This window comes from Chamaea fasciata, unplaced genomic scaffold (genome assembly GCF_029207755.1).
Source record: "Chamaea fasciata isolate MVZ Bird 193981 ecotype frontalis unplaced genomic scaffold, bChaFas1.0.hap1 SCAF_8, whole genome shotgun sequence".
In the NCBI taxonomy this organism is placed as follows: Eukaryota; Metazoa; Chordata; class Aves; order Passeriformes; family Sylviidae; genus Chamaea; species Chamaea fasciata.
In genome coordinates this window covers 33,114,344-33,120,422 of record NW_027094093.1, presented here as the reverse complement: position 1 = coordinate 33,120,422, position 6,079 = coordinate 33,114,344, and the positions used below count along the sequence as shown (strand labels likewise).

The window sequence follows — 6,079 nt, the reverse complement described above, 5'->3', positions numbered from 1 at the left end:
AATAATTGCTCATAAATGTCCCCAAAGGAAACAGACAAAGTGGGTTGTTCCCAGCTGCTCTAGAGAAGTAATGGTTTTCTTTACCATGTCAGACATTTTTTGTCGAAGACTTCATTCCTTCGTGACTCTCTGAAACTTATTCCTAGTTTTCAGAAATCCTTCAAAACCAACTTTCTCTTTTCTGAGGTGTTGATTCAGTTAAAAAATATTTGCTCCTTGATAAATACTTTTCCCATCTAACACTTTAGGCTGCCAGCAGCTGCAGGAAGCCCTAAATTGGTTTTATACCTTCAAACACTCCCAAACTGCCAGACAAAATTTAGAGCAGCCTCCACCCTTCTGTGTCTCCTATGGTCCTCTCTGAAACCCTGTAGCCAGCAATGGGGTCTGGCTGGCGTCACCTTGGCAAGGGAGTTAGACAGTGGTAGAAAAATATTGCAGTTTGTAAGGGGTGATCCACAACAAGCCACCAACTCCTCTTTCACTTCACACCTTTTTCGGCTGTAATACAGCAGTTCCAAAGGAATTCCAAACATTTTTCTTTTTAGTTTTGTATCTGGAACTACATGAGCCCAAATGAAAATAAATCAGAATAAACTCAGTGCTCCCTGAACTCCTTCAAAGGGCACCTTGGCTTAAATGGACCGAAGTCTTAGAGAAAATCTGAGACTTGTGCAGATTTCATTCCTTCAGTTTCAAGAGCAAACACAGTGAGGAGAAAGGGAATGGGAAGAGGAAGTCACAAGCTATTCAGTTTACCCGAATGCAGACACTAACAGAGTTTCATGTGGAGATGTCCAAAAGAGAAATTCTTTTCTGAGCCATTAAATGTTATTCTAAATTCATTCATGCTCCTCTTAGCAGGCAGATCAAGTCCATGTAATTGCCAGCAAGTGCCCATAATTTGACTGATGTCTTCTCATCCATGTAGAAATCTGAAAAGGATCCTTGTAAATGATTAAATATTGGATTCCTGGCAGCAAAATGAATGAAAGAAAAAGCCCTACACAGGTTTCTAAATGGCAGACACACTGGGCTAGGGCCTGAGGTGGCGGGATTCCAGTGCGTCTACTCAGGAAAGCAGAACAAAGATAGTTTTAAAATTTCATTTGTGCTCACAACCATAGTGGCAGTGAGAAGGCATTTTGACCCTCAGCACAGTAAATTATTTCCAGATCTGACAAGCTCCAGAGAACATTTCCCAGCCTGGGATCACTGCAGCACAGGCTGCAGCAGCTACTACAGGGGCCAGGACCTGTGCACAGCCAGTGATGAACGCCCTGGGTACTGAGGGAGGCAAAAAGGGACCTTAATAAGGGGCAGGGACTCATCTCTAGGTTTAGAAAAAAGGATTGTAGTATTATATTCATAGTGAAAACTAAATTCTTAACCACAGCAATGATCAAAGAGGGCCCATTTGTTCTTTTTAGTTGGACCCATGAATTTGAAAGAGCATGGTGGTTATTTAACCAGAATCTTTTTAAAAGAAAATCGAGAAAAGGCAGAAAACATGAAGACTAATGAGACAACTTCAGAAGACCACTTTTTCTATAAATGATTTATTAGAAAAGAAATAACCTGGAAACCAGGCTTCACAATCTCCCAACCAATCATCCATTTCATGTAAAGTTGCTGTCTTAACCTGCCAAAAGAAATCAAGTGTAAAAAAGTAATGAAAGAAATGGCACATTCCTTTTGGACTTAAAGATAGTGTTTAGCTTTAAAAGTATAATCTAAAAATAAACCCTGCTGTTCACTAGTCTCATTGTATACTCGGATTCATTCTTCTTCTTTTAATAGGAAATTGATCTAATATCCATTTGGCATCCAGTAAATACTTTAGTCAGTGGAAATACACAATTCTAATAATTGTTAGAAGTGGGTTTTTGCAATAAGGAACTAAAAAAATCTGGCAATTAGCTAACATGCACAATCCATGTCTTCTTAGATTTGCCTTTTTTCCACATCGTCAGCATTGCATATGTCAAACTTCCTCAGTGCGAGGCAAAACAATTGTTAAAATGAAACCATGAAATTACACATTCTCAACTGCTGTGCCAAAAAGATGACACAATTAATGGTCTAATTATAGCATATTTATAAACCTTGCACTAAATCTCATTTTCTTACGTGAGTGATACCTTTGAAGTTAATGTGACTCAATTTACTTCTCTGTAAGAAGTGGTTGCATAAGGTTTCCAGCTGCAGCATACCTGGAAGGTGAAGACTCACCATCCTCTCAAGGGGTAAATGTCAGACATTTATTGGTCTGAATATCAATAATTCTGAGAATTTTTCCCTGGACTGTATTCCACAGCATCTGAGGGCTTCCCTGCAATGCCTAACAGCCACTTCAGATTCAACACAGCTTTAATATTCAGAAACCTTCTTTCCCCCATGAAAATATTTTGATGTCTACACTTTTCCCAGAGTTCAAAGTTGAACTGCCAAGCATTTTAGGACCTAATCACAAGGAAGATTGCACAGTTGAGTTATATCATACCAAAATTTATATAATAGAAAAAATATGCTATAAGAAATTTGTAGGTTGAAGGGGGAAAAAAACCTTCCACGTTTTGACAGTGATGTTATTACTGTGCCGAAGGTAGTAGCTCAGACCTGAGCAGTGATCCTCAGAGAGCTAACTCTCCTGTCGGCATTCACCTCATAAATAATCCTGCAGAACAACCAGGCACATCTTGTCTCATAATAACAAAGATGATCCTTCATTTAGATTTCTCCAGGCTGGAAAGAAAAGAGAGAGGAAACCTCATTTATATCAGGTAGCTTCTCTGTTACTCCTAAGTCAGGCATGCATTGCTCATTTAAACGTGTAGGAGTGCAAACAGGAGGAAGGGCTAAAAACAAAGGGTGCACCTGGTTGCCTGGGAATCTCTCCACATAAACCTGGGCTGGGCTCCCTGGGCTCCCTGCATCCTGTCATCCAGGTAAAAGGAATCAAAAAAAAAAAGAAAAGAAAAAATCACCTTCTGCTCTTCAGACTGTTCTGGAAATTGTTGTGGGTCATATGAAAGAGCCTGGCTTCTCAGCTCCCTGACAGAGTGCAAATTCAGCTGCTGTCTTCTGCAGGGGAGATAATGCCACAGCAGGACATTCTTGAAACACTTCTTCTTTTTGCTCCTATATATGTCACGATCGCACGGATTCTTCTCCTGCAAAGCACTAGCTCACAAAGACAGGCTACTCAGCCCAAAAAAACCCAAGAAAGAACTCTTCCTCAAAATAGAGTGATCAATAACAGCTAATCATTAATCAAGGGCCATCATCCCAAAAGTAGATTCGCACACAGTAAAAGGTTAACTGGAAAATATAGAGCTTACTGTGGCCCAAAAATTCTTTAATCAGTTTGTTACATTTCAGACTGTACCACGACAGTCCACAAATCAAGTGAAGGCCAAGGAGATGGAAAATCCCTCTGCCCTAATTGCAGGCTTCAACGGTGGCAAAAGCTCAACAGTCACATCCCAATAATAGAAAAGCAAGGCTGGCCAGAAATGGACTTTCCCAGCTTGGCACCTCTCTTATGATCACACCCAAGAGAAATCACTATTTCTATTCATTTTCTTACAGTTTTGAGTTTGGCACTTTACTTGCAGGTAAAGTCACGTTGGGGGTGATAACATTTTTCTGTGAAGTATCTCTCTTGTAAAGTGAGCTTTACAAGTGAGTGCAGATATTAAATATTTGTCTACAGGAAAGAAAGGCTTTCGCAAGTAGACCTAACTTACAGTATAATCTTCATCCAATAAAGCTGTATTAGATCAAACAGTACTTGATGTTCTGGCAGCAAACTGATTTGAGTATCACAGCTAGCAATAAACCGAAGAAATTTTTGCATAGGATTAAATAATGTACAAATAATGTCTGCACCTACTTAAAAGATTGAGTTTAAATGCTGTTTAAACTAAAAACAAATTGCCGAGACATGTGTAAGTGCTCCAGCCAGATGAATCACAGTATGCCCAGAACTCCCACTAAATCTATTTTATCCAAAGAGCCGCATGGATAAAACTGACAGAAAAACATGGTGTTAAAGCTGATCACGTCAGTTGTTTCCCAACACTGATCACTCCTTGCTGCATCCTAAAGACATATCTTGGATCACTAAATTCCTTTCAAATACTTGCCTGGAAGTACTTGCCCCACTTCAGAACTGAATGCATGTTAGTTTTAAATTAATTTAAAGGATAATTCAGGAGGTAATTTTGTCTGATTCTGTAAAGTCCCTGTGGACTTCATCTGGAATGCTAAAGGCTTGAATCCCTGGATCCAAGGTGGGTTTTGTCATTAAAACTTCAGCCACCTGGCAGAGTGGGCAGCAGCTGGTGGGCATCACCCTCACCTGGGTGCCCAGGACCAAGGGCTTCACCTGGTGAGCACCACCACCAGCAAATTGCCCCTGGCAAGGGCTGCAATGCCATGCCAGGAAGAGAAAACACAAATCCCTCCAAATCACAATATTCATTTTGCAAAGCAGAATTATTTATTCTACCTTGCAGCTAAATTAAGGGAAGAGTGACTGGGATAGGAATATATAATGATGAAAATAAGGGCTTTTGCTTATTGTCCAAATTCTGTTATTGTATTGGGTTAATGAAGGGAACCTGTGTGCCTGCACCAGGGCACAGCATAACCCCAACTGCAATTAATGGTATTGGGCTTTACACCTCAAGGGTAGGCATAAAATAAAAAAGAGTATGGGGCTTGCCCACTGATTGCAGCAGAAAACTTTCAAGGTGCAAGGAGGGATCATTAGTACTTGCAGTGCACGTGCACAAAGGAAGAGAATTAACCTTGCCCACACAGCCTTACCTTTGTCATCACTGGAACTTTGAGCAGCTCATTTGTCATTCATCTAAGTGTTCTTTCATCACAATTTTCTAGAGAATTTTATAATTATTTCCAATTACTGTCTATAATATATGCAACTTTCTGCTCTGCAGTTATATTTTACCACTGAACTTTAAAGCAAACATGTTAATTTAAAATCTACTCTGCCAACTGTATGACACATCTACTCCAGGATAGCTGTCGAAATAAAATCAAGCATAAATATTTACCTCATTATTAACAATAGAAAGATTGTAGTTAGGTAGGCATAATAAAATTATCTTGAATCCTGTCAATGCCTCTGTGCTTCAAAAGAACTCAGTCTTACAATGCTTTTACAGCTACATGGAAAAGTGTATGGAGCTGAACTTTATATAGAATAGCTCCCCTTTTCTGCATAACTCTGCAATAGCTCCTCGAGCTTTGTAGCAGCCTGTGAAAGTCATTAAAGCAGCACTTCTTTCCAAACGTGTTTATTTGCCATTGGGCAGCAAAAGCCTTAGGGCTGCGATGGACCTGTTTACTCAAGCTGTGCTGTGTGTTGTAATGATGATCATCAGCCCAAAGGACTGCTAAATTAGCAGAGCCAATACAATCGATAAGATCAGGGGTACAAAGAGACTCAGGAAGGAAAGGATGTGCAAAGAAAACTATTTAGTATGACACAGCCACCCTGTGCCTCCCGACTCTGTTGACTCAGCAGTTGTAATGGACGTGTCTGATTGAGCGTCTGGGGCACACCTTCAACACAGCAAGGGGCAGAGGAAATGGCAGAGCTCTTGCACAACAGCCACAGAACTTCTGGTGAGGCTGGAAGTATCTCCCACTCTGTTTTTCATGGCCTTGAATGGCCAAAGAATTCGTAGAGGAATTCAGAAGGGGGAGAGAGGGCATCATTTTTACATCAAAAGGGCAAGAAAGTCTCCCGAGCCATGTTTAAATATGGTGATTGCAACCTTGTATATTTTGGTCTTAGGGAATGTGTTTGAATATACTCCTCTTTGTAGTAAAAGAGGGGAAAATGAAAACCCCAAAGTAGGATTAAACTGAAATTTTCTCGTCCATAAGAAAGCAAGGGAGAGAGCATCTGCTGGTGTGCCTCTCCTAATAGCCACCCTGTAATGGTAAGTAGAGAGGGGAGCATGATTCCAGGAAAAGGCCACCAGGGTTTCTCACCTCAATATACACTCATTAACTCTGATTCAACCTCTCCAGGAAATAAAAGACC

At 40.4% G+C, this 6,079-nt stretch overlaps 1 long non-coding RNA gene across 3 annotated transcripts; it reads right to left on the bottom strand.

Annotated features, from left to right (window-relative positions):
• Positions 1-1,556: 1,556 nt before the first annotated feature.
• Positions 1,557-4,268, bottom strand: LOC136293015 (uncharacterized). Of its 3 annotated transcripts, none has more exons than XR_010722052.1 (4): positions 4,149-4,268; positions 2,988-3,084; positions 2,665-2,745; positions 1,557-1,642 (listed from the first exon to the last, which is right to left on the bottom strand). It is a non-coding gene; the product is annotated as an uncharacterized lncRNA (long non-coding RNA). The 3 variants fall into 3 exon arrangements; XR_010722053.1 differs by lacking the exon at positions 2,988-3,084 and adding an exon at positions 2,878-2,937; XR_010722054.1 differs by having other exon boundaries at positions 1,600-1,642; positions 2,620-2,745.
• Between the last annotated feature and the right edge of the window lie 1,811 nt (positions 4,269-6,079).